At 39.1% G+C, this 3,352-nt stretch overlaps 1 protein-coding gene across 4 annotated transcripts in view; it reads right to left on the bottom strand.

Annotated features, from left to right (window-relative positions):
- Ttc17 (tetratricopeptide repeat domain 17) overlaps nt 1–3,352 on the bottom strand; it is a 115,702-nt gene that overhangs the window by 94,248 nt on the left and 18,102 nt on the right. The gene's annotated exons all lie outside the window — the stretch shown is intronic.

Genomic DNA, 3,352 nt, shown 5'->3' with positions numbered 1-3,352 from the left:
ACTCCTGTATCATCAGGCATTACATGCACACATATCTGTATCATCAGGCATTATATGCACACATATCTGTTTCATCAGGTATTACATGCACACATACTCCTGTATCATCAGATATTACATGCACACATAAGCACATTTCATATCTGAATAGACGTGGAAGTGATAAAAAAAGAAGACATTAAAAATACATTTTTGTAAGGCCATTTGGAGAAGTCATAAGTCAAAGATGATATAAGATTTATTACTTAGTGTGGGCTCTCTGACCAACAGATCAAGCGACTATATCGTTGCAAATATAGGAAGATGAACCCCACATACTGATAGTAGGCTTAGAGATTTGCTCTCACTTTTTCAGGGTTATCTACAACATACACCAACATGTTCCCCATTACTACATGATCCTTCACTTAGCAAAACAAACCCCAGGAAACTGAGGTATTCTGAAACAGGGAGACAAACCTATATACAAGACGCTCACCACAACATTTTTAGCTGAAAGGATTTCAGATACCTAATCTTATCAATAAAGCAATAGAGAGGGACACTGTCCTATGGAATGAAACAAAAAGAAAAAAAAAACCGTAAAAGCTATAGCCTGCGGCCTGAATAGAAAAAGCTTTGCATAGGAAGCAAAGAGTGCTTGTTTACTTGCAATTTGCCTGGACCTCAAGCAGCAGCTATTCAATGAAGTTTCCAGAAAACTAAGAAGCAAGAGGGGCAGGAAGTGGGGGAACAGTCCTTATGTCTCAAACACCCAAGTTCATTGTTTACCTGCTATCTGAAGGACTTGCAGGAATATTAAGACAGATGAAGACTTAACATTTCAGAGCTAGAGGATGAATAACCTTACTCTTAGATTTAGAAGTGCTGACATAGACATGGTTGTACCAGACTTCTCATTCCATTGTGAGGGAAGTGTGCTGCATTTCCTTGGATGCAGTAAAGATGCAGTGAAGGGTCTAGTGAAGATGCAGAGACACCAGGATAAAATTATTAGCTGAAAGAAAGGGTAGCTGACAACTGGGTTTCTCTTTTTGAGGCGACAGCAAATGGTGTGGATCTTTGCCAGATAAAGGTTTAGCAAGGGAAGACTTATGACCTGACACATATTTTTATTGCAGTGATGTAAAGGTCTTAAATTCTAAAATGTTATGGCAATTATCTTGGTGCCAAGCATGGAAACCTCTCCTTTTGAGTTCCTTTCCTCAGAAAATTATAAACGAGTGTCTGCTTAATGGTCTTGTAAATACCAGAGCATACACTCGCCCATGTGCTTAGAAAGTCTCTATGGGCCTGGCCCACTGACTGGACACTTGGAATTATATACTCCTATGCTCTCTGTGTGCAGTGGGGAAAGGAATGATACAATGGCATAATCTAAAGCATTTAAAGACCTTCAGGATCAAAACCAAGAGGTCTCAGAGAGAGGAAGTTTAATCATAATACTCAAGAGCACGAGGCAAGATTATTATGAGTTTGAGGCCAATCTGGGCTACATTTTACTGTCTCAAAAAAAAAAAAAAAAGAGAAAGAAAGAAAGAAAGAAAAAAGAGAAACTACCAATACTACCAATTTCCATTTCCTGATAATGCAAAAGATGCTCATAGGCCCCGAATCACAAAGAAAAGGCAGAATCGTTTTTACCTGCCCTTTTTAGAGAAATTATACTACAGGGAAAAACGGAGCTGGCATTTGAAATGTAACTGTGGACTTAATTCTGTGCCAGGAAAAGATGCATTCTCTGGGCCTACAGGTTCCACTCCACCAAAGAAGACAAAATATGCCAGGCAATTCAGCTTTCTTTTCCTTAGAGTGCATGAGTACACACACCCAATAATATAAAACAGCAGTAAATGTTTTACTTCTATCAAGTGCACTTTTATAGATTTTTCTTGTTGCTTTCTCTAATGAACCAGGACTTTTAAAAATGATTTATTTTTATCATGTACATTGGTGTTTTGCCTGCATGTATGTCTATGTGAGTGAGGATGCCGAATATCCTGGAACTGGAGATACAGATGGCTGTGAACCACATGGGTGTTGGGATTTGAAACCTGGGTCATCTGGAAGAGCAACCAGTGCTCTTAACTGCTGAGTCATCTCTTCAGCTCTGAATCCAGACATTGTGAATGTCTGATCTCCAATCAGGGCCCTAAGATGGTGCATTCAGTAAATCCATTCAGCAACAGATGGAAACTGATCCACTGCCAAGTTAGATAAGGGTGAACATCATAAACAAAATAACCAACTTAGGGTACAAACATGTTTGATGTTCTAGGAAGGCAAGTTTGAGCCAATCAATTGTCAGTGGTCATTTATAGCAGGAAACGACACATTTCTGTAGTGATGTTAATTCATACATAGTGATTTTTCTAACCTCTTCACGGTATTCACTTTAATATATGAAAGTACATGGAGACCTCTTCTTCTAGCAGCAGTGTGAAAACTGATTAACATTTTAGTGGTCCAACTTGACCGAATTTTAAAAGACCTTGCTAGGGTATCTTTCAGCTCTTTTTGCTGCCTGCTGCCTACTATGCTTTTTTTTTTTTTTTTTTTTTTTTTTTTTTTTTTTTTCCCTTTTTTTTTTTTTTTTTTTTTTTTTTTTTTGTCTTCTTTGGCCAGCCTGACTCAAGATAGCTTCATCTGAGAGGAGGGAACCCCAACTGAGAAAATACCTTCATAAGATGGGGCTGTAGGGCATTTTCCTAATTAGTGATTGATGTGGGAGGGCCCAGCCCAATGTGGGTGGTGTGTCCCTCCATGGGAGGTACTGGATGCTATTACAAAATAGACTGTAGAATCCATGAGGACCAAGCCAACAAGTAGCAATTCTCCATGGTTTCTGCTTCAGCTCCTGCCTTGCTTAAATTCCTGCCTTGACTTCTCTCACTGATGGACTGCTACCTCTAAGTCTTAAGATGAAATAAACACTTTTCTCCTCAAGTTTCCTCCCCAAGTTTCTATCACAGCCATAGAAATCCCAACTAAAACAAGACTCTTGTGACTTTGCAAATGGTGCTTCCTCTACCCGGCACATACTTTACAGGGGCTAGATGACTGAACCCAAAACAATTTCTTTTGTGAAGCCAACCATCCTCCTCTTGATTTAACATTAAACTGTATACTCCTGTTATCATCAAGCATTACATGTGTACACACTCCTGTATTGTCAGGCATTACATGCACACATACTCCTGTATCATCAGGCATTACATGCACACATATCTGTATCATCAGGCATTATATGCACACATATCTGTTTCATCAGGTATTACATGCACACATCCTCCTGTGTCATCAGATATTACATGCACACATATCTGTATCATCAGGTATTACATGCACACAT

The sequence above is a fragment of the Microtus ochrogaster genome, assembly GCF_000317375.1.
Source record: "Microtus ochrogaster isolate Prairie Vole_2 chromosome 14 unlocalized genomic scaffold, MicOch1.0 chr14_random_1, whole genome shotgun sequence".
Classification (NCBI taxonomy): Eukaryota; Metazoa; Chordata; class Mammalia; order Rodentia; family Cricetidae; genus Microtus; species Microtus ochrogaster.
Note: the sequence above shows the minus strand (reverse complement) of the source record. Positions and strands in the feature narration are given on the sequence as shown.